Here is a 24574-nt window from a genome sequence, read left to right as displayed (position 1 = left end):
TTTCCCATCATTCTTCATTTTGCATAGACACTTGTTATGTATTTCCTTTTCAATGCATTCAATTTATTTTTATTTTTTCTCCCGACTTATCCATTTCTTAGTTTCATATAACAAAGTGGAAAATCGAAATCTGGTTTCTCAACTAACAATGCACTTGTTACTGCACTTAAAAGTACATGTACATCCATGTTCCCAACCAACACTCCTTTGCCAGCAATTTCCACTTCAGAAGGTCAGACTTAGTCCTTAGGTCTTTGTGGCAGCTGTAAATCTATAGCTATAAGGCTTAGAAAATATAAACAAGCTTACTTCAGAGGCTGAGGTACCATGGAGATGAATCCAAGATGAGGAACCAGAGCTGAGGATCAATTTGTGAAAGTCCAAAGGTCATTCTGGGAATCAGAGAAGCCGGCATTCAGAAAGCCAGGTCCAAACTGGAATACTATTTGCCAGAACTTATTCAGACATGCCGCTTTTCCTGAGTCTTGCCTCTCTTTCAAACAGCCTCATTGAACATCTACTCACTTAAGCTTTCTGTCTGTGGATGGCTGGGAGACTTTTTCTGTTTAGGCTTCTACTTCAGCTGACTTAGTCTGTGGTTGTGCATTTGCAAGCGGGGAGACTTGATTGCCATTCCAGACTTGCAAGCTTATCATCCTGTTCTTTCTGAGCCTCATCCGCCTGTTAGCTCTTGAGTTGTAAGGGTAAAACTTGTCAACCCATGCTCCAGTTCACAATCTTTAATGTCACTACAAATATTCCATCAATGAGCTACTACATTTATCCATCAATGCATTAAACAACCAAGGGAAGTTCACACATCCTTGTCTGGTGTTCTGCCTAATGTTGAACCATTAGCTAAGCATTCTATTTAGTCTCACGCAGGTTTTACAAGTGGTCCTCAGTTAAGGACCACTCATTCAGTGATAGTTCAAACTTATGACAGCACTGAACAAGTGGTACTTACCACCAGCCATCACAGCATCTCAATGGTCAAATAATCACAATCCAGGTGCTTGGCTACCAGCCCAGATTTCTAACTATCACAGCATCCAGCGGTCACATAAGGGCAATTTGTGATGTTTCCATAAAGCTACACTCCACTTCCCAAATTTTGTTCATTGTCATTTTTTTTTCCAATTAGAATTCTGAAAGCTGCATTTCCAGGCATACTTAAAGAATTGACCTCTCCGTCATTTTTTGCATTTCCAGGCATACTTAAAGAATTGACCTCCCCGTCATTTTTTGCATTCACTCTTATTACACTTCCATTTGTAAGGAAACAATAGCAGCATTCTTTCAATTGTGAGCAGACATACAATTTTCACACACACATATTAAATAGGTTGCATGGCCATTGCACAAGGAAACCACACCAAAATACAGCCTATGCTAAAGTACAGAAAGTCAGTCTGAGGTCAAGAGCCAATTCCCTCAGAGTCTCTAAGGAATGAACAATAATAATTGCAACTGTAATTTTGCTGAAATCCTTTAGAGTCTTTACATTCTTTCAGCAAGGTCCACTTCATCTGAATAGCCATTTAAGGAAACAACATTCAGTTCATAGCATTTCCATGTGATTATTACTGCAGTGAAACCTACAATGGCATAGGACATGTCATTCAGACTTTTTATAGAGGAGCTCTATATTTATGTTTCTAGATGTTCTTGGATAAATAATAATAATTCAGTTACAGATACATAATTAAATAAGGATAAGTATTGATTCCTCCATTAGACTAGTACAGATGAATTAACTCTTTTAGCTAAGTTCTTGTTTATTTACTTGAGATGAAAAACCAACAAATGAGTTAAGTATATCAAAAATTATGTGCATGCTTGCAACAAAGGGGAACTGGTGTTACTCCTTAAGTAACACCAGCTGCCTGCAATTAGTGCAGGTTCGCATCCCACCAGGCTCAAGGTTGACTCAGCCTTCCATTCTTCCGAGGTAGGTAAAAAATGAGGACCCAGATTGTTGGGGGCAATTAAGCTGACTTTGTAATAATGCCACTTGGGGTGTGTGTGAAAGCCCTAACAAGCAGGCATATACATAGAATGAAGGCTACTGCTAAGCTTGTAAGCCACCCTGAGTCTTTGGAGAAGGGCGGGATATAAGTGTAATAAAAATAAAAATAAAAATAAAATACTGGCAGACCATTTTTATTGATTTTCTGCTAAACTGTTGATACCGGAGGGCTATATACATATATATATGTACAGAGGCCTTTAATTTTAATTTTAGTTTTAGTTTAGTTTAGTTTTATTTGATTTCTATACCGCCCTTCTCCCTAGGGACTCAGGGCGGTTCACAGGGCATATATAAATAACGATACAAAAGTTAAAAAGAAATTAAACCAGTGCCCAGTTAAAAAACAATAATAAACTACTAAAAAACACCAAATTTAAAAACCCATAATCCCCAATCAGGCCAGACCAGCTAATTCAAATAAGTGGGTCTTCAGCCCGCAACGGAAGGTTCGGAGGTCTGATGCCATCCGGAGCTCAACCGGCAGTTGGTTCCATAATGCCGGAGCGCCCACAGAGAAGGCCCTCCCCCTGGGGGCCACCAGTCGGCATTCCCTGACCGGAGGCACCCTGAGGAGGCCCTCTCTGTGGGCACCTACTGGGCGGAGGGAAGTTGACGCCGGCAGCAGGTGGTCCCCGAGGTAACCCGGACCCATGCCATGTAAGGACTTAAAGATCATGACCAAGACCTTGAACCTCACCCGGAAGACAACTGGTAGCCAATGCAGCTCGCGGAGCAAAGGTGTAACATGGGAGTAATTTTATCTTAACTTCTGTGTTTATTGTATGTTATTGTTGTTAGCCACCCTGAGTCCTTCGGGAGATAGGGCGGCATATAAGTCCCAATAATAAATAAATAAATATATGAGATAGATCCAGGTTAAAGTATAAAACAGAAGGCCAGGTGAAATGAACTTCAAATACAATGAAGAAGAGAATCTTATCCTTGCAATATTTCAGCATGCAAAACAAATCTTAGACTCTATTTATTAAGAGAAGACAGCATAAATTATGTTTTATATAGACTGAATTTTTTACAAGCTACTGAATGATTTGTGAACAATTGATGTTAACTAGTCTACCATTATTGGTAATCCATGGGTGACCTCAGAGTGAATGTCAGTTTGAATTTTCTATAGATATGTTTTAAGATACCCAACCTATGCCAATGACCGGTATGCTTCAGTTGCTGCTACACATATAAAGCAGATTATTCAAATAAATAATAATATGTACTAAGATTGCTAATCACTGTGGGAAATTAATATTTAGAGCAGAAATAGATCAGAGACTCAAAATGCCTATAATCCCAATTTGGCAGACTCACACAGCCAGGGAACCTAATTGCAATTGCAAATTGATAGCAGCATTGACAGATTGGCAGTCACGAAGGAAAGAAATTGAGTGAAGCAGAACTATAAACTGCAGAAGTTTATACTAATACAATAGTAGAGGTTAGAAAATTTGTTCTGAAATGGAAGACCACAGATTCTGATCCTTTCCATGGAACTGCAATAGAGTTCCATGGAAATGCCTCTGTCCTATTAAAGCATTTTTAACAAATAAATATAGTGTTTTTTATGATTCAATGCAGTCTTAACCAACATGTTACTACTGGTAATCTGAAGTACTCTGAGGTCTTAATGTATCTTCTAATTTCCACCCCCTTTCAAATTAGTAACTGGCGCAATTACCACATTTACTTTTTTTTCTATGAGTCACAGTTCTGGTGTCTACAAGTTGTGTAAGCTCCATAAAAAGGAAAATCACCAGCACACCCTGTGAGTAGAAGACAATTATCTGATTTAAATAAATAGCAACAGGTGTGCTGCACCACCAAGTGGCTATCTATCTGTTTCTTATGACAATCCTATTATAGGACTGGAGCTTTGATTCTATGCTTCTGATAGAAACAGTCTGTGGAAAATTAGAGAGAGGGAGAGAGGGAAAGAGATTAGAAACCATTCTTGCACCTTCTGACATTTTGTGACCAAAGATACATTAATCTGATTTGTTTTGCAATGCATGAGAGACTGGGATTTAAGGAGGAAGGATTTTTAATTGCTTTTTCTACTAGGCTTGGTTTCAAGAGCTGCATCAGAAAATGGGGGGAAACGGGGCATAGTAAATGCCTAGGAAAAAACAATGAAATAATAATTAGCAGGGAGATATAGAATGGGAGATTCAAGTTGATAACTATAAACTGTGTTGGCTTAAGGCAGACATGTCAAACACAAGGCCCGGGGGCCGGATCTGGCCCGCGAAGTGGTTTCATGTGGCCCGCGAAGCCATCCTGGAAACAGTGAGGGAACGGCCCCCACTGCCTTGGTCCTGGCCCAGAGACCCTCCTTCTGCCAGAGACCCCCAGATCTGTCCCACTCCTGCCCAGGCCCCCATAGGCACCCTTGATGCCAACGATGTAGAGCTGGCCACGCCCACCCAGCAGGCCATACGCACTCTGGCCATGCCCACCCAGTAAGCCACACCCACCCTGGCCACATCCACCCGGTCCCTTGAAGGCAACTGCACTGCTGATGCGGCCCTCCATGAAATTGAGTTTGACACCCCTGGCTTAAGGAAATATGGTGCTTCTAGACCAGGGCTTTTCAACCAGTGGTACGGGTACCACCTGTGGTACATTGGCACCTGGGAGGTGGTACGCGACCATCCTAGAAAAGTGGTAGCAGGGGAAGGGAATGAGCTGAACTGGTGGCAGCACCGCACAAGCCTGAGCGAGAGACAGCTGGAGCTGCAGGGCTGTCAGGGCTCAGCGGAAGCGCCAGGATCAGTGCTTCTTCGGGGCTGCAAGAGCTCAGTGGAAGCACCAGGATCAGCACCAGGCTCCAGCTGGATCTCGGTGCTGATCCTGGTGCTTCTGCTGAGCCTAGAAGAAGCTCCAATCAGCTGGACTGTTGCACCATCCCAGGGTCTTGTGATTTACATTCAGATGCTTGGCAATTGATTCATATTTATGACAGTCACAGTGTCCCAGGGTCATGTGAAGTGACCAAAACCTGCTGCAACCACCCACCCAAACACCCCACCCCCACCCCCCTGTCAATCCTCAACAGAAATGCTCACAACAATGAAAACCTCGGATAGGAGGAAGAGTGCCGGCAGCTGGGCAGGCAGGTGTCTTGCTCAGCTGTGGCTTGGGGGGCACTTTTTTCAGTGCCATTGTAACTTCGAACAGTCACCAAGCGAACTGTTGTAAGTACTTCATCACTTTTTTCTTTTCTTTTCTTTTTGGTCATCAGGTTTTTGACACCTTGCTAGGCGACTGGTGGTACTTGGATGTTGCCATATCCTAAAAGTGGTACAATGTGTGAAAAGGTTAAAAAGCCGTATTCTAGGCCACTTAACTGATGGGATTCCTTCCCGCCATTGTGAAAATTTGCATTTGTGAATAATTTGGAAACAAGGCAATTGGGGGCTCCTTAGCCTAAAGCCATCCATGATTGCAAACGCAGACCACTAGCTAGCTTCCCTTCCATTCAGTTGCAGTCTCAACAAAAAGATTAAGGTGACAATGAAGCTGGACTTCCAAACAAACAACAAATATATTCCTTAGAATTTGCCTCCTGCAGGGACAGGTTTAACAATAATAAAAACAAATAAAAACAAAACAGCAGTTATAGCTACACAACAGTAATAAATAAATATATACTACAGTATAACCTATTTACAATTACTTTTAAAATAACAATTATCCCTTTTACTAATAAGATTTACAGCAAAATAGCCCTGCCACTATTTGGCAACATCTGCACACAACCACTGCCTCCAAATACCTATTTTACAAATAAATATATTTTCATTATTAAATGCATCCAAAGCTAGGTCGAGCTGGAGTAGGAGGGGAAGGAGAATTCCATAAATAGGAACCTAAGTCCTGAAATGTACACAAACAAGTTAATGCAGTGTACAAAAAGAGAATGGAAAGAAGGCCCTATCCTGTTGTATAGAAAAGTTTATACTAATATGGGAACTGAGATAGGTAAAAGGTAAAGGTTCCCCCGCATATGCGTGCTAGTCGTTTCCGACTCTAGGGGCCGGTGCTCATCTCCGTTTCAAAGCCGAAGAGCCAGCGCTTGTCCGAGGACGTCTCCATGGTCATGTGGCCGGCATGACTAGCACGGAACGCTGTTACCTTCCCACCGTAGTGGTCCCTATTTTTCTACTTGCATTTTTACGTGCTTTCAAACTGCTAGGTGGGCAGAAGCTGGGACGAGTAACAGGCGCTCACTCTGTTACGCGGCACTCGGGATTTGATCCACCAAACTGCCGACCTTCTGATTCAGTGTCCTAACCTGCTGAGCCACTGCGTCCCTGACTGAGATAGGTAGTGGATAATAGATAGTAGAGTTATGATATTTAAGGCCTAATTGTGGGATTAGCTAACCAAGGGAAAAGTGTGCAAGGGAAAAAACCAGGAAAAATAACAAAACCTTAGGTTATATTTGTAGAAAGATGGAACAGTGTGAAATGCACTCAGCCTAGAATAGCTGAAAAATAATAGCCAGGAAAACATGACTAATACAAAGACAAAAACATTGCTAGTGACGCTCGGGGATTATAGCCTCATCAGCATTATTTGATGGACAAGAACATCAAATGCTGCAGGCAGAAATAACAGCAACAGCACGGAGAAAAAGTGCTGGGTCTTAGCCATCACAGTGTCATTCAATACCCAGGACAGGGCTGACTCAGTTGAATTATCTGCTTGGATGTTGACTGAAATGGATCAGCAAGACCATGGTTGATTTGATGAACAGCCCAATTATAAGAGGACAAACCTCTGAAAGATTTTAAATAAAAAGAGAAGGAGTAAAACGAGGCACTAATTTGTATATACTAAGGAATGTAAGAGAGGGCTCTTCAACTAGAGATGGATGAAATTTGTTTAAATATTCTTGGTGCTTGGGGGGGGGGGAAATGTCCATATTCAAAAGACAAAATGCCCACTTAAATAAAGCATTTATTTAATATGCAAGATAAATAAAACAAAGTGTATTTTATTGGCATTGCACAACTACAGTGACTACTGGGCTCCTGGTCAAAATACCGGTAATGCAAAAAGCCCTGAATTCATCAAGGTTACTTCCTAATTGTTACATAACAGTGATAAAGACAACAATGTAAATCATACTGTGACAGCCAAAATGTAGCATCTGATAATATTGTGAGATGACATTACTATGGCTATCCAAGCATCTGCACATTTCTCTTTATACTGGTACAAGGTGAAAGGGACTTGGATGGTAGGATAGGTGACAAACCATAGGTGGTGACACTTGATAAGGGCAGAATAGAGTAGAAAAAAGGGATAGGAACTAAATGTGGTCTGATCTTAGTCATTACTAAAATTAACTTAGTGAACAACTAAAGATGAATGAATATAATGTCTGTCTGTCTGTCATAAATTTGAAGACAGATAGACAGATTTTTGAAATCTATTGTAAGTTTGAATGGTCGTTAAGTGACCAGTTATTAAGTGAGGACTACCTGTGGCTACTAATTAATACATGACTTAAAAACTGTAAAGGGTTAAAGATGATATGCTTTCAAATTTATTTGTGATTTGAAGGAAAGGATGAATACAATATCTAGATGATGTTTTTTGAAATATATCTTTATTTCAAATTTCAAAAACATGCAAAACATTACTTTTTCAAAACTGACTTGATTTATATACTACATAAACATTACTTTAAATACACATTCTGACTTCATTTTTACTCTTGGGAAGTATAACCTGTTTAGTTTAAATAATTATTTATTCATTATTTTATTCATAATTTCTCCATCAATAAATATTGAAAATTCGTATGTCTAGTGGATTATAAGTCAATACTATCCACTTGGCCCCATTCAGTGCTCTGAATTTATTAAACTTCTAAATATGTTTAAGCCTTTTTTATGTTTACCCACTAACATAAGTGTATGTTCATACATGACTGAGCATTCATAATTTCTTTTAACTCTGTGATGTAGCTTATACAACGAGGTCTACATTCAGCCTCTTGATTCTGCAAATTGGGCTGGAAAAATTCCTTTATGGAATTTTTATGAAACATCCATTGGAGTTGTATGTTCATGTTGTTCTAAGCTGCAATGTTACTTGTTTGATTTTGATTTACTGCTATTTCTAAACCTACTCAGTTATGGCATCTTCAACTATGATTTATCTATGATTATGATTTAGTGCAGTGGCTCCCAATCTTTTCTATAACTCACACACCTAGAAGGCTTCTGAATATATTCTCGCACCCCTTACAAAAGTTCAAAATAAGGGCAACGAATTATGCATATGCACTATAATTTTGAAAACCCGTTTTCATACCCCCTGGAATATTGTCTTGCATCCCCAGGGGGGTGTGAGCACCCACAGTTGGGAACTCCTGGTTTATAGTGTAATATGTGAACCCGTTCATAATTTAAGATACTTAAGTGAGTTTTTAACTTGCTAGTTCTTTCTTTTTTACTGTTCCTTACATTAGAAAGAGGACTTTTTGTGTGTGTTTTTGTTATGTTTTATCACTAGAGACCATGACGTCCAAAGCCTACATCATGATATACTTAAGTTCATTTCATCACTCTTTCTTGTTCTTCCTGTGGGTATTCATGCTTATTGTCCAGACTGTAATTAAAGCTGAACAAAATGTGTTGGTTCAGATGTAATGACAAGCAAGTGTTGAACAAAAGTGAAAGCAAATACTTTTAAATCCTTGACTGATATACACAAGAGAAGAAAACGGAAAGATATAAGCAATCTGCTCATCATATTGAATAATTTAATTTGTGGAGTTTGCAGAGAAATATCTAGCAAATTTTCATCAGCACTATGAGACTTGAATTATTTTTTAATATGAAACACTAGGGGAAAAAGTAGGGTCAAGACATGAAAATCTTTCTCTTCTGTTCCTTTCTTATATATCTTCATCTATTCTATGTCGGAAGTATCTTAGACAAATTCTTTCAAGAAAATGAAAAATGAAAATTTGTAACATCTACACTCTTTGTATAATTAGGTGCATATTTAAGCTCTTCTTCCAAGAAACACAGCAAACATTCTTAAATATTGTCCCGAGTAGATTTTTTTTACCAAACTCTTGTTTATCAATATGACACTGAAAAAATTTGCAGCTGAATTCTGCTAAATCCTTTGCAGGTATTTAGGTGCAGGTGGCAACATATAATTCTCAGACTGGATATCATTCTCCAAACTGACCCACAGTTATCAATCACCTTATGTCTTTCCTTAGGGTTGCCACTGGATTAACTTTCCCACCCTCAATAATAGTTCTGATCAAAGCAGAAAGCTACAAACTAGCAAGAATTTAAAACAGAAAGCCATACTATTTAAAACCTTCCATCTCCAGCAATTCCTCTTAGCTTGGAATGCACATCTTTTCTATTAGGCTAGTGTTGCTCACCATGGCTTTTCTGAGATTTTGTCATTCAAAGGGAACTTATTCTATCCATTCTCTTGGTCAAGGCTGTCCTCAGTTTCTCCACAGTACTCTTCACTAATTTCCACTCTCACTAAATTCAGTATTCTTGTAGTGGTTCAAACAAAGTTTATGAGAGTCACTCCTGCTATCCCAAAATGTATTAAGAATGCCATTTCAATCTTTTAAGATTGGTTTAGTTTCTGTGGAAGCTAAAGCTTGGTTTTTACTTATGAACTTTTGATTAAAATTAATCCCCTATCCTATAGGTTTGGTCTCTTTGGTTCTTAGCAAAGCATCATGGCCTACGAAAGCTATTGATGAAATTCCATTTATTATATTTTTCATTGGGGAACCTGTATTCCTTAGGCTTTGAAAATGTCAGGTGCACTCTCAACCAATGGATCTAGGATTAATGGACCTTCAATCTAATCTAACTCTAGCATGTAGTCCTATAATTTGGGAAATTCTTTCAAAAGGGCTTACACCTACTTATCACCTATCAAAATTTTGTAGAGCTTATATCTTTTTTAGTTTTATTCATTTATAACATAAAATGTGACAATACAAAAGCAAATAGTAGGGGACAACAGTAGAAAAGGGGAAAACAAAAAAAGGTGTGCAGAAAGGGAGGGGAAGAAACAAAAGGCATTGACTTCCGACTCTCTGTGTTGCAGTAAAGTCAGACATTAAAATCAAATCTCAACTTTTTACATTTCTATAGTAGTGTGAACTAGTCATTACTGTATCGGCAAATCAGTCTAATTGGTAAAACCCAAAAGAATAATATCAAGAACAGAAAGGCATCCCAAAAGAGAAGCCACCTTTTGGTTGGTGATTCAGTTATAAGGGATGTAAGTTTAGGAAAGGCCACAGAGGTTTCAAAAGAGGTCAGATGTCTTCCAGGTGCTACTGCCAGTAGGGACAAGAAGCATATTTCTAAAATAATCAAGAATGCCAGCAAGGACTGTGATGTGGAGGCTATTGTACATCTTGGCACTAATGATCTGTCCCAAAAAGATGTACTCTCTGTGCAGAATGATTTCCAGAGCTTGTGGCAGGAACTTAGCAGAATAGGCTGTAGGCTTACTTTTTTAGAGTTTTTACCACTGTATAAGGAACAAAATGGAAAAGGCCAGCGTACAGCACAATTCAATATGTGGCTAAAGGAGTGGTGTAAAGAGGAAGGCTTTGGATATATTAATCATGATGTCTGTAGCTGGTCCAATGAAAAAAATGTACAAAAGAGATGGTTTGCATCCATCAAAGAAAGGGACGGAGTTGCTTGGCTATAAATTCACAGACTTTCTGGAGGAATATTTAAAGTAAACAGCAGGGACAGTGAGTTAATTGAAACAGAACATCCCTGTCCCCGGCAATATAAAAACTATAGGGCTATCAGTGCATGTAACATAGATGTGTGTGTGGGCAACAATATCAACCTTGCTGTCAAGCAAAATCAAGCTTCTAATAGCGAGTGCCACACAAAGTGCACTAACCAAATAGGTGGTAAAACAATAGGGGAACTCAGGCACCACACAGGTCATGTACAAAGTAAACACAGCGTCAATCATAAATGACTCAAATGTCTATACACCAATGCACAAAGTATGAGCAATAAACAGGGTGAACTAGAAATTCAGGTTAATGAGGGCAGATATGATATTGTTGCCATTATGGAAACATGGTGGGATGAAACCTACAAATGGAACACACAGCTAGAGGGATTTAAATTATTCAAAAGAAACAGACCAAATAAAAGAGGAGGTGGAGTTGCTCTCTATATAAAAAATAACTACATCTCTACAGAAATAGAGCACAACAATGATGAAAACTGTAAACTTGAATGCATTTGGGTCAATATAAAAGGGAGAAAAAAGACATTGCCATAGGTGTATACTATAGGCCACCCAACCAAACAGAGGAAATAGATGAACTTTTTGCTAGTCAGCTAACTAAGGTATGTAGGAAGCACATCACAATAGTAATGGGGGACTTTAACTACCCTGACATGAACTGGGACACAAACTCTGCACCAAGTGGAAGATCAAACAGATTCCTGACAAACCCAGCAGACAACTTTGTCACCCAAAAAGTAGAGAAGGGAACTAGGGGATTAGCCATTTTGGATCTAATTCTTACTAACAGAGATGAAATGATAGAAGGTGTTGAAGCCCCAGGAACCTTTGGAGGAAGTGATCATGCAATATTGGAATTCAACATTATGGAAGCACAAGCAATAGAACACAGTCAAACTAGTCTTGGACTTTAAGAGAGCTAATTTCAATAACCTTAGAAAGAGCTTGGGAAGGATTCCATGGATAAGAATCCTCAAGGGGAAAACAACTCAAGAAGCTTGGGAAATTTTGAAAAGTGAGATAATAAAAGCCCAGTCTAGCACAATACCAACAAAGAGGAAAAATAACAGCTCTCAAAAGAAACCAGCATGGCTACATAAAGAACTCTCTGATAAATTGAAAGATAAAAAGGACAAGTATAGAAAGTGGAAAGAGGGGCACATAACTAAGTCAGAATATCAGCAAATAGCCCGAGCCTGCAAAGATGAAGTGAGGAAAGCTAAGGCTCAAAATGAACTAAGGCTTATGACAAAGAAAGCTTCTTTCAACATGTAAAAACCAAGAAAAAAGTTAAGGAAATTATTGGTCCATTAGTGGGTGAAAGTGGCAAGAAGGTGACAAGCAACAGGGAGAAAGGAGAACTCTTTAACTTGTTTTTTGCATCTGTCTTTACACAAAGGGAAAAAACAGACCAACCTATCAAAAATAGTGCCATAAAAATAGAATAAAAAGACAAGTTAAGATAGGCAAGAAAATGGTAAGTGAGCACCTGTCCAGCCTAGACGAGTTCAAATCACCAGGACCAGATGGATTACACCCCAAGGTTTTCAAGGAACTGGTGGATGTGATCTCAGAACCACTGAACTATATTTTTCAAAGATCCTGGAGCACTAAGGAACTACCAGAGGACTGGAAAAGAGCTGATGTAGTTCCCATCTTCAAAAAAGGGGAAAAAATGGATCCAGGAAATTACAGACCTATCAGCCTGACCTCAATACCTGGGAAGATTCTGGAAAAGATAATCAAACAACAAATCAGCAAGCCTCTAGACACAAACAAAATCATTACTAAAAGCCAACATGGGTTTGTCAAAAACAGATCATGCCAGACAAATCTTATTGCATTCTTTGACCAAGTGACAAAATTAGTGAACCAGAGGAATGCTGTGGATATAATTTACTTGGACTTCAGTAAGGCATTTGATAAAGTAGATCACAACCTACTACTTGATAAGATAGAAAAATGTAGGTTAGACAACAGAACCACCAGATGGATTCATAGCTGGCTGACCGGCCGTACTCAGCGTGAGGTCCTCAATGGAACTGCATCTACATGGAGGGAAGTGTGTAGTGGGGTGCCCCAGGGTTCTGTTCTGGGCCCAGTGCTCTTCAACATCTTCATCAATGATTTGGACGAAGGGATAGATGGGGAACTCATCAAATTTGCAGACGACACCAAGCTGGAATAGCCAACACTCCAGAAGACAGGCTTAAGATACAGGAGGATCTAGACAGACTTGAACACTGGGCGCTATCTAAAAAAATGAAATTCAATGGTGAAAAAAGTAAGGTTCTACATTTAGGCAAGAAAAACCAAATGTATAGTATAGGGGATACCTTGCTCAATAGTAATAACTGTGAAAGTGATCTCTGAGTCCTAGTGGACAATCACTTCAATATGAGCCAGCAGTGTGCTGCAGCTGCCAAAAAAGCCAACACAGTGCTAGGCTGCATTAACAGAGGGATAGAATCAAGATCATGTGAAATATTAATACCACTTTACAATGCCTTGGTAAGGCCACACTTGGAATACTGCATCCAGTTTTGGTCACCACAATGTAAAAAAGATGTTGAGACTCTGGAAAGAGTACAGAGAAGAGCAACAAAGAGGGGACTGGAGGCTAAAACATAAAAGGAACGGCTGCTTGAATTGGGTATGTCTAGTTTAATGAAGAAAAGGACTAGGGGTGACATGATAGCAGTGTTCCAATATCTCAGGGGCTACCACAAAGAAGAGGGAGTCAAGCTATTCTCCAAAGTGCCCAAAGGCAGGACAAGAAGCAATGGATGGAAACTAATCAAGGAGAGAAGCATCCTAGAACTAAGGAGAAACTTCCTGACAGTTAGAACAATTAACCAGTGGAACAACCTGCCTCCAGAAGCTGTGAATGCTCCAACACTGGAAGTTTTTAAGAAGAGACTGTTCAGCCATTTGTCTGAAATGGTATAGGGTTTCCTGCCTGAGCAGGACTAGATGACCTCCAAGGTCCCTTCCAACTTTACTATTATGATTATGATCATTTTTTCCACCTCAAGCACAAAGTCCAGAAGCAGTTTCCAAGTGGAAGCAAAAGTACTTATGTTCTTTTCTTTTATTAGCACAATTTGGCCATCTCTGCTAAGTCCATCAGCTTTTGTAACTATTCATCCATAGTAGGAATTGAGGCATCCTTCCACTTTTGTGCATAGAGCAGTCTTGCTGCTGTCACCATATATAAAATCAGAGTTCCAATTTTTTCCCCAGTTCTCTTTCCATTAGACCCAGAAGGAAAGTTTCTGATTTAATCTTTACGTTCGCTTTAAGAATTTTCTGCATTAATATATGAATCCTACTCCAATATTTCTTTGCCTTATCACATGTCCACCATAAATGATAAAAAAGTCTGTTCTTTACATTTACATTTCCAACATTCATTTGAAATACCTTTATACATTCTAGATAACTTATCTGATAATAAATACCAGCAATACATCATTTTGTAGCAATTTTCTTTTAGGTTAATTTAATGTGAATTTTAAGACTTTTATCCACATATTCTCCCATTGCTCAAACATCACATTATACCCAAAATTCCTTGCCCACTGGATCATACAGTGTCTTACATGTTCATTTTCCAAATTCAATTTTAATAACGTTTTGTAGACCTTGGCATTTATAAGATCATCACTACCACATAATAGGATTTCCAATTCATTTTTAGCAAACTCAAAACCGTGGTCTTTTTTGTTTAGTTTAAATCTTTCCTTTCAGGATGGGGTCTCCAGAATTGAAAGATACTATTTTACCATATGTCCACCAATCTGGCTTCACCATTTCTTTTCAAAAAAAACCTTCTTGGGGGGACACCCATAGGGGCAATTTCATTTTGTTTTGTATTTATTCCAGACTCTTAATATGGCACATCTAATAAAATGATTACTAAAATCAACATTTACTTTAACTTTATCATACCATAAATACCCATGCCATCCAAACCTTAATTCATGGCCTTCCAAATTGAGCAGCTTATTCTGGAGATTCACCTGCTCTTTTAACCAAACCAAACCAAACAGCATGCATCAAAATATAATTTCAAATCTTGGCATCTAAAATTTTGTAGAGCTTGTATCTTGACCAGGCTACCCAATGTCCTTATCAGTCCTCTTTAAGAATTATAAAAATACTACAGTAGATCAGTGCCTATGCCCATGTGAGGATAGCTCAATAGAGTCTTTGAACAATATGCTTCTTTCTTTTTCTTAGCTCATCCACCCCATCTTGAAGATATTTCCAGGTAAGAGCACAATGTCTATTTGTCACTCCTCTTATCTGATAAGAATCCAAGAATATTTCGATTTTTGGAAATATTTAGCCGTTTTGTGCTATTCATTTTGCAGGTAGTCCTCAACTTAATACACAACTGAGAGCAAAATTTATATTGCTAAGTGAGACATTTGTTAAGTGAATTTTGCCCAATTTTACAACCTGTCTTTACTTAGTTGTTAAGTAAATCATTGCACTTGTTAAATTAGTAACACAGTTGTTAAGTGAATCTGGATTCCCTTTTGACTTTGCTTGTGAGAAGGTTGCAAAAGGTGATCACACGATGATCGTAAGTGTGAAAAATGCTCATTAAGTCACTTTTTTTTCAGTGATATAACTTGGAGCGGTCACTAAATGAACTGTTGTAAGTTGAGGACTACATGTATTTGAAGGTGAAGATTCTGATTAATTTCCTTACTTGTATTTTATTCTATTAGTTTTTTATTTATATCTCTATTTTTATATTCTATATTTCATTCTTATTCCTTGTTATATACTGCATCTCATATGTATACATAGATGTCAACTGATACATACGTATATTTATATTCACTTACTGTTGAGATTTTATAGCATTTTTTTCTGGCTATTTGATTTCTGTATGAAGAGTTTTGTTAGTTTCTTAACTGTTGTAACTTAAAGATTATCCAATTTATTATCGTCTTCATGCATTTTATTTCACTCATAATGAGAACAAGAAAAATTGTCCACAAGTTTTTATTTCCTAAACTGTTAGTAAAGAGAGAAAAAGATTTAGTTTCTACTCATAAAATGAGAGTATGTTTACTGTAACAGGCTTAATGATGCCAGCAAAAACATAAAATCAGAAAATTGCATTTTGTATTATCTTAACCTTGATAGGAAAGGAGGACATGTCCATGCTTTCCTTTCTGTGTGAGTATTTGCAGCCCGTATTGACTTTCAATATGCCTATCATCAAAATGTGAAGTGAACTGTACACAGATCCAGCCAGCAATAGTATCTATTACAACATCACTTTTTCCAGGCTACTATAAACATGAAAGGTTATTTTTATCCTTGAGGAAGATTCTGCTTTTATTGTAAGAAAGACTTCCTTTCAATCAAGCCAAATTGACATACAAGCTGGGGGTTTCATGTCTACCCCTTTAAATATCATAATCATCCTAATATATTACATTAATCCCAAAACCAATTTCATTAGAACACATTACTGCTTTGTCGTGCATAGCTAATAAACGCTTCAGGGTTAGCAATTTTCATATGCAAGAGAAGAAAGACTTCTCTTCCTCAATTCTACAGTCCCGGCCAATTCTACAGTCCTTGGCATTTATTCTAAGTAATTCTAAAAAAGTAAAACAATGCAGAGGTACCCGCTATCACATCTTATGTCCTTTTTTCTTTGGTCCTTAGAAAGATTTTTCATGTATTTTATAATCTAAAAATAAAATTCTACTTGACAAGTTTTAACATTCCCTATCTCTCCCTTTCTGTCCTATGGGAATTATAGCTTCTTCCAATTTGTCATCTCATCATTCTAATTCTGTACTATAGAAAGGGCAACTGTTAGTAGTTGAGCTACAACAGGGAAGAGTGCCAGCACATGCACTAGACTCAAGGCATTTTCAGGATGTCAATTCAGCTGCCTGGAGTGCTATTAGTCTTCATTACCCAAAGATGGAAATATTTCAAATGCATGCAGTAAAATATTTCAGACTGACTACTACAAGAGCCAGTCAAAAGCCAGAAGTGTGTAAAACTAAAGGTAATCTGATTCTGTCTAGTAATAAAGAATCCAAATGTCTTTTCTTCTCTTGAACCTGAAAAAAATATATTCAGAAATCAAGCTCAGGAAAGATTAGCATTCTACAAACATCATTTCTTCTGAATGAATAAAGATGTCAGATGAGCCTTAAGCAAAATATTGTGTTACCATGTCTACCCAATGACTTAAGTAACAAGATTAAAGAAGACATTACAAATGAAAAAAATCTTTCAAAATGAGAAATGGCCACTCAGATATAAATTTCAATATAGAAAAGAATTTCTTATGAGGATTAATAGATAATCTGACAAACAGAGGTCCTTAGAGTCACCCTTAGCCTTGCTTCTAAACCTTATCTTTGAAGGTGAGCTTCTGAAGATAATCTAGAGATTTCGATTCCCATATAATCAGTTCGGTCAACGCTTCAAATTGTTACTAGATACCAAACCATATATGACTGAGCAAATCAGCATAAACTCTTACATGCAAGAATCAATACAATATTTTAATTAAAATGTTAGTCTCATGCTTTTTATATTTACATCCCAGCTATACACTAAGGTTCTTCCATAAGCTAAATGATGGGAGTTCCCCATATGTGAGAAATTAGGATAGTTCTGATAGCACCTTCTCCAACTAACACATTTTATAAAGCTTTTGTGACTTTCACTTTACTTCATCAGATCAACAGTGAATTGTGTGAGTGAACTACAGCTCATGAAAGCTTATGCCTCTTACTAAAATGTACTGGTGCTATTTAACTCCTCCTGATCATTTTTTTTGGGGGGGGGAACTATGAATTAATACAGCTCTGCAACAACAGTGAATTCTCAGAAGGAATTATGGGACATAAATGTCAATAATTAATAACTGCTGCAACATTCCTTTCCCAGTCATTTTGATAACATTTATTGTTATTGTCAAAAGTCTAATCTTTTATTCCTTTCAACTCATTGAACCCTGATATTCCTCTTATACAAAGAACTTGGGGTGGAACTACATTTCACAAACCCATATCTAGTTTTTGTTCCTCTCTGATATTTGGAATTATCAATATGGTTTTAGGGAACCCTTTAAAACTCAATAGAATTATGGAGTAAGATAGCAAGACACGTATCTAATCTGTGAAGCTAAATTTCATAGATACAGCTACTGTATGGAGTTATGTTGGCAACTGTAAAGGTTTCCCTCATGTTTTCCAATAAGATTTCAGCTTCATAGGCTAACCTCTTGGAATCTCCTAGTGTTCTCCCATTCAAACACCAACAAATCTGAGCCTCTTTAGCTCAGCAAAGGTTAGCTAGATGCTGTCAGAGATGATCACCAATAAAAGACACTCCTGTTTTCCATGATAAATTAATCTTTTAAATTTATGTTAGTAGTGCTTTGGAATGTACATTATTGTTAGAAGTGGCAGATTAAGATATTTCTCATAAAATGGACTGTTTTCCATTTCATATTTTTAAAAAAATTTCAAAGCTTTCAAGATTATCTCCATTCCCAGTAGATAGCTAAGAAAGTATATTTCTCCCTTTCAAAATTTCACCAAAATTCTTTTCCTGTTTGAAAGAATCAAAAGCAAATTATATTTCATCAGACTGAATGAGAAAAGCATATAGAAGATGAAAGGTTATGTAGGACTCCTTAACAAAAGTCTGATTTGATTAAGCTTGTTAAAAGTTTAATAATAATTATTATAAAACCCCTGGTTTATGTCTCCCATTAAAATTTATGACCCTTCCATTCACTGAAGCCTTGCAGTTTCTGAAAGTTAAACCTATTCTATTTATTTTGCTCTCCTTTATTTTTATGTCTATGCTATGATGTATGTATGTTATTTAAGGCTGATCCAAAAAAAACGCTCAGTTCACCTGTTTCTTGGTCTTTGCTGCTGTCATTGTCTCTGCTTTTATGGAAACATCGGTTCACCATACTTCCCCTGAAAGTCTCTCTGTTTTATAGAAAAAAACTTTAAGGATAGCCGTAGGAACATAGTGCTTCTCCCTCTCTGAACATTAGTCTATGATGGAAAAGCAGCCATTCAATAAATCCATAACTTAGTTATATATTAATTCTTGCCAGGCACTAGAACACAATTTTAAGTCATATTTGTCAACAAAGAGCTTTTACCACTTCAACTCTTTTTCCCTGCAATGTGAAATTCTTCAATAGTATGCTATCTTTGCTTTCAAACATTGAGAATTGTATGTCACTTTTTAATGGAGTCAATTCTTGAATATGTTTTCTTTCTAAAAATATTTCTAATATTATATAATTCTACTTATAAAGTATAGTAGAGTATTAGTATAGTATAGATTAGTATTAGTATTAGAATAGTATAGTATAGTATAGGTTTTCTTCTCTTCTGTGGTTATTATATATTCTGACAATTTTTTGTGATTTCTCTGATCATCTTACAAATAGCTCTTTTTCCTTTTATAATGAATTCATATACTTTTTGCTGGACATTAAAATATGCATTCAATCATATTTTATCTTTCTATTGCTCCATCTTTGGTTATCATGAAAGCTACTTGAATATTTTTCTCTTTGAAATATTGGCAATATTTATACTTTTATACATAGTGTCATCTATCTCTTCTCAGATATTATGAGATTCACTTTAACATAAATTAAGCATACTAAATCTGTTGCTTTCATTGATCTTATATTCTGACTATATGTTCTCTGAATTAGATTTTACTGGCATGCTTTCTCTCTTAACTACATATTTTACACCTATAATTCATACAAACATCTACACTGTGAGATTATACTGTTTGTAAATGATATGGAGAATGATATAACCATGTTTGTGCCTGACACCAAATGAGCTAACCCCAAACCCAAGCATGCAGTATACAGATCTTTTTAAAAAAAACTGTAACTATTAAGTGAATGAGATCTATTAAAATTAACCGTGAATTATATGGTACTCCTATTTCATTCAGTATCAAACTTTTATTAACACAGAAACAACCCCCCTCCAATCATATGTATATATAATTTTTTTAAAATTCCATTTATATCCCGCCCTTCTCCGAAGACTCAGGGCGGCTTACAAGCTTAGCAGTAGCCTTCATTCTATGTATATGCCTGCTTGTTAGGGCTTTCACACACACCCCAAGCGGCATTATTACAAAGTCAGCTTAATTGCCCCCAACAATCTGGGTCCTCATTTTACCTACCTCGGAAGGATGGAAGGCTGAGTCAACCTTGAGCCTGGTGGGATGCGAACCTGCACTAATTGCAGGCAGCTGGTGTTACCTAAGGAGGCATTAATTGCCAAATTTAAATACGTATTTGTGAAATTTTAACCATTCTTACTAGCTAATGTCAGAAGCAAGTTTCTAAAGGGACTCTTAGCTTGTTCCAGGAGGATTTTTCTCATATGCATAATCCAACTCTTGTGTAGATAAAACTGATTCAGCCGAACATCTAATTTATGCATTTGGCAATAGGAGCTCATTTACCTCCTCCTGTGGTGTTTTCCCAACAAACCTGGCATGCAACAGGTACTCCAACCTAAAAACAATTTCAGGCAGCATAAAAGGTGAGGAGGGGGGAGGCAGAGAAGCTTCCATCCTCAGTAAGGAATAAAGCAAGAAAGTGAAGCAAATAAATCTCAGGTTTTCCATAGAGACATAAAATCTGGGCAGAGATCAAAAGAAAGCAGAGGTAATTGACTTTCTGACAAGTAGATCAGGATAGTATAGCATGATCTGGATACTTAAAACAGCCTAACATTCACTCTACTAGTTCATCACTTTATAATTTTGAAAGACCTTGTTTATTTTACAATGTCCATTCCCTGCTTCATATATTGCCTTTTCTTCTTTAAACCTCTCATTTCTCTTTCTCTTTTTTGAGGAACTTATCAACTCACTTCAACCACAACTTTCTTGCTGTTCTTCCTTTTTGTTCTTGCTTTATAGTTGATTTGATATTGTTGGGTGCAAAACTCTTAAGATACTAACAAACTACTTGGTTAGAATAGGTAAAAGAAATGAAAAAACCTAAGAGATCATTAAAGAGCTTTCACCCTGTTGCCATTTTGAATCACTCCCAATTCTATTTTTCTTCCATTTCTCCATCCACCTATTTCTTCTTTTTAAAAAAAATGTTTTATTGATTTTTAACATAATCACCTTAACATTTGGTAAATAGCATGTTGTCTGGATTAGTATTTACAAAACAATCAATAACAATTAATTTCTATAACTCTATAGTCCATATAATGGCTTTGCTTGACTTTCTCTTCTTCCAATAATATTCTCTTTTGCCAACCTTAAATTAATACATTTCTTATTATTTGAATAAATGATAATTAAATATAGACATTTTTCTCATGTTTCTGCAAATAATAACCACATCAATATAAAGCTTTTTTCTAATTGATCATCTTGATTGCCTCGTCATATATCCTGTTTACAAAATTCTTATTTAAATTTGTTTTCCCCACAATATTCAAAGCATTCTTACTGGTTAAGATTTTCTCAAAATTAGTTACACTTCCAAGTATTTAAGTTTTTTTTCTCATACAAGTCATCCCAACACTTTTACATTTCTCATATCTTAAAAAACAAAGAAAACATTTCTTTTATATAAACCATCCCAACATTTTTATATTTCTCATGTCAAAAAACAAAACACAAAAGAAAAAAGAAAGAAAACAATTGTATTACTTGAGTGGTTCATCCCTCTTAAACTAATCTTCATTTATACCCAAAATCTTTCTATTTCTTTAACCATATTCAAACAGATGTTTAAGTTTTAAATATTCCCTCTGGTAAATCCCATCATCTAATTTCTTAATTCTCACTTTAGCCTTTTTATAATAATAATAATAATAATAATAATAATAATAATAATAATAATAATAATAATTATTATTATTATTATTATTATTATTATTATTATTATTATTATTATTATTATTATTATTATTATTATTATTATTATTATATTTGGAAGGGACCTTGGAGGTCATCTAGTCCAACCCCCTGCTAAGGCAGGAAACCCTATACCATTTCAGACAAATGGCTGTCCAGTCTCTTCTTAAAAACTTACAGTGTTGGAGCATTCACCAACACCAATTCTCACTTTAGCCTTTTTTTTGTTGCCAAACATCTTTCCTGATCAATATGCTTTTCTGAATCAAAGAATCTTCCCATAATCTTGTAAGTGTTGTTGCAGGCACAAAAGGCACAACAGGTAAGATGTTTTTATAGGAAGGTTTTGCCCCTTCGTATTCATTGAGAATCTTTTCCTTTCTTTCTTTCTTGATTTTATCATTTTTTGTCTCTCGTTCTTGTAATTCTTCTGGCTGAATCCATTTTGTCAAATCTTTTTTCTTGTCCTCAAATTTATTTTGTGATCTTAGAGCAGGGTTAGGCAACCTCGGCTCTTTTATGACTCATGGACTTCAACTCCCAGAATTCTGGGAGTTGAAGTCCATGAGTCATAAAAGAGCAGAGGTTGCCTACCCCTGTCTTAGAGTATAGGTTGTCTTTTCCATGTCCAGTATTTCATGTAATTTTTTTTCCCATCTGGACTAAGTCATACTTCCTTTTATTGTTAAGCTCCACCTTAAAATCTCTCTCTGTCTCTTTTTCAGTTGTCTGTTTTTTCTGCTCACTCTCTATCTTTATTTTCTGAGAATTTTTGTATTGTAAAGTTAAATTGGAGATGTGTTTATTTATATTTTCAAAGTTATTTTTAATTTCCTCGTGGTTTGAGATCGTTGTTGTTTGGATTTGTTGCAACATAGCTTAGATCTTCTCCTTGAAAGTTTTTGTTTTTTCTTGATATGTTCTTTCTGCAGATCTCTGGTTTTCCATGATAGCCAAAAATCAGGGCTTTTCTTTCTCTGCAGATAGCTTTAAAGTCACAGTTGAATTAGTATTTGTAATCCAGAAAGGTCAATTTTTTTCATAAACTTTATAGTTCTCACTTTATAAATAGCCCAGCTGTTCTTTGATATTAAGACATTAAGGTCACCAGAAACAAGTTGTCTTTTCCTGGGCTTTACCAGCTCCTGTGATAGAGCAACTGTTGTTGTATATTTTCATCTACCACTGGATGTCACCACCAGTTGATTTTTCAGTAATTGACAACTGTTTATTTTTATTATTTACTTCTATTTTCATGGTTTAAGAGGAAAATCTTAACAGTTTCCACCGATTTCAAACTTATCCAAATGAAGTCTTATATTCATTTCATTTCAATATATTTCTGTTCCCACTGAAAAGTTTAATTCACTGCTTCCATCTACAGAAGGGTGGGGCAGATCGCCCTCCTTCTCATTTTCGGAGGCTTTTTGCTTCTTGGGGGTTTTCTTTCTTTTTCTCTCTCCAGGAAATCAATTTTCAAGTAGAAGAGAGAAAAATCACTGTTCTTACCCAGTTCCAAACATGTTGTTTACAGTCAGCTTAAAGTAGTGCTTTTGGGCTTCGGCTGCTTGTAGCTTGGGCTAGACTCTGAAGTTAAGCTAACCGTTCTCCTGCTGGTTTCTGGAGGGCTTTTCCTGGACTGATCGGATTGACTGCCATCTCTCTGCAATCTGCAGGATTTCCTTCCTTCTTTGTTGCCTCTACAGGGCACCTTCATGCCCATTTAGGGTCCCCTAGCAGGCAGCAATCGGCCATAGAGTGTGGAGCCCCACAATCCTTTGGCTGCTGTGCTACTGCACAAAACCGGAAGCCCCACCTTTTTCTTAACTCACTCATTCTTCCCTATAGATTTGTTTAACCATTTAATTCCTTCATTCCAAATTTCCAAATCATCCTGATATACTTCTTTTCTATTAATTTGTATTCACATTCATTCACCATTCAGTCATTTTTACCCTATCTCTTCCTGTATACCCACTTCTGTTGGCACAGAATTCAACTCATTTTGGTGCTTCTCTTGCCATAACTTAATTCTTGCTTCCATGGGCAAAAGCCTGCTGTCATATACCACCATTTTTAGTTCTCTGACAAACATTCATTCCTTTCAGTAGATATTTTCTACCAGAAATTGCATATTTTAACGCTGACATATCGCATTTGAAGAGTTTTGGAAGAGAAACCAATGCCACAGTGCTGTAAAAAGCAAGAACGTTTTCTTTCTTTTTCTATCTAGGTGCATTTTTCCAATGTATTGATCTTCACATGTGTATCTTATGTTTTCTTCAAAGAGCTCATAGCTTAGCTTTTCAAATAACATTTTTATTGTAGACTTATTAGGTTACTTTATTTCACTATTTTAAAATGTCAGGTTTCTGGAAGCAGACTGGACTCAACACGTTTAATCCTAAAAGCAACCCTCTCTAAATTCCAATTTGTAAAATGTATTTCAAATAATGATTAAAATACCAACGCAAGAATTTTGGTGAGCAGTCTACTTTCAAATGAAAGACCTTCAGACTGTATGCAGGCAAAATAGTGAGGAGGTTTTGCTTCTTTCTTGCATGATTTCTATGTAAAGGGAAAGAAGTTTGACTCTTGTCATGCTGCTTGTTTTAATAACAGCTATTCAAATTTGTATGAATCTGAGAACCAGCTTTTCAAAAAAAATGTCATGCTGCCTTTAGCAGTACTACTCCCAAAATGACTCATAAAACCATTAAAACAGTAAGATCAAGCATCACATTTGCAGCACGACACATCAAACAATAACACTGCCTGGCAGATAAAAGTAAATCCAAC

General features: G+C 36.7%; 1 long non-coding RNA gene across 1 annotated transcript in view; it reads right to left on the bottom strand.

Annotated features, from left to right (window-relative positions):
• Positions 1 to 329: 329 nt before the first annotated feature.
• LOC310643515 overlaps positions 330 to 24574 on the bottom strand; it is a 51034-nt gene continuing 26789 nt past the window's right edge. Inside the window, exons 3-4 of the long non-coding RNA XR_014493096.1 lie at positions 5110 to 5335; positions 330 to 392 (exon numbers count right to left, since the gene is read on the bottom strand). This is a non-coding gene — a long non-coding RNA (uncharacterized lncRNA). The remainder of the gene's footprint in view (positions 393 to 5109; positions 5336 to 24574) is intronic.

Source organism: Vipera ursinii, assembly GCF_947247035.1.
Source record: "Vipera ursinii genome assembly, chromosome: 7".
In the NCBI taxonomy this organism is placed as follows: Eukaryota; Metazoa; Chordata; class Lepidosauria; order Squamata; family Viperidae; genus Vipera; species Vipera ursinii.
The sequence above is the reverse complement of the archived record's forward strand: the minus strand, read 5'-3'. Positions and strand labels throughout refer to the sequence as shown.